This window comes from Schistocerca serialis, chromosome 1 (assembly GCF_023864345.2).
Source record: "Schistocerca serialis cubense isolate TAMUIC-IGC-003099 chromosome 1, iqSchSeri2.2, whole genome shotgun sequence".
Taxonomy (NCBI): Eukaryota; Metazoa; Arthropoda; class Insecta; order Orthoptera; family Acrididae; genus Schistocerca; species Schistocerca serialis.
In genome coordinates this window covers 157,889,629-157,890,770 of record NC_064638.1, presented here as the reverse complement: position 1 = coordinate 157,890,770, position 1,142 = coordinate 157,889,629, and the positions used below count along the sequence as shown (strand labels likewise).

Genomic DNA, 1,142 nt, shown 5'->3' with positions numbered 1-1,142 from the left:
TGGACAGAGAACACTTACGAAAAGGACTGACAGTATCATTTCAAGTTATATCGCCGAATTTATTTCCTCGAGATCTGCTACCCTGTGTCAAAAATTGGCATCGTCCCATTAAAAACAAAGAAAGTTCATGCCTGGATCTCTGTTATTAATGCAGCTGAAAGAATTGATTGCTGTTTATTTCACGAGCCTCTGATTACTGTCATCCTGTGTCAAAAAGGTTTGAGATGCATTTAACGTTTCAGAAGTACTGCGCTTCGATGACATCTTTGTGGTGTAATAAGAAATGTGATTCATCGGACGGGGCGTCATGTTTCCGTTGATTCATGGTGCACTCTCATTGATCTCGTGGTTACTGCGACCGTAACTGACGATGTCGTTGAGTCAACATGGGAATACGTAAATGTCATCTGGTGTTGAAGCCACATGTTCAACACCGTCAGCTGAACCGTGTTCTCTTAACCACTTGCGCATGCACCAGCATTGTGATCTGTCGTTCGATGGGTCGCAGGCTGCAACCTGTCCTGCTTTACCGGCCAGGTAAGCCTCTATACTTATTTGGATATGGTGTCTGTTCTTTCAGACATGTCCGAATATCCATATAAGTATGTAGTTCTCGCAACACCGGCCATGACCTTCTTCTTAGGTGCGGATGCATACATATTCCCCGAACTCTTACGGGACTTGGTAAGAATGTCTTCCACGAATGTAGTGTGTGGACATGCAAGGTGAGAATGTGGCTCTCGCGGGAGGCGTGCGCGAGATAGTCCCTGCAGTCGCGCTATCCTCTGTGCCCTCGGTGGCTCAGATGGATAGAGCGTCTGCCATGTAAGCAGGAGATCCCGGGTTCGAGTCCCGGTCGAGGCACACACTTTCACCTGTACCGGTTGATATATATCAACGCCCGTTAGCAGCTGAAGGTATTAATATAATTCTAAATTCAGGTAAGCCTCTGACCTACTACGGAGGGGCGGGTTCGTTCTTCGCACCTCCGACATTACAGTTCACCTATCTCGATAGGCTTGTTGCTGTCCATCCCCTTCGCTTTGCATTGATAGACACTAGCTTAGCCGATGAAAAAAAGCAGTATCGAAGAAACATCGACTAAATACCTACCAAACAAAGGTACAATATCTCGAGCTCGG

General features: G+C 46.5%; 1 non-coding gene across 1 annotated transcript; it reads left to right on the top strand.

Moving 5' to 3' along the window:
- The first annotated feature begins 789 nt into the window (after nucleotides 1-789).
- Trnat-ugu (transfer RNA threonine (anticodon UGU)) lies at nucleotides 790-864 on the top strand. Its single transcript has one exon. It is a non-coding gene; the product is annotated as a tRNA-Thr (tRNA).
- Nucleotides 865-1,142: the final 278 nt, after the last annotated feature.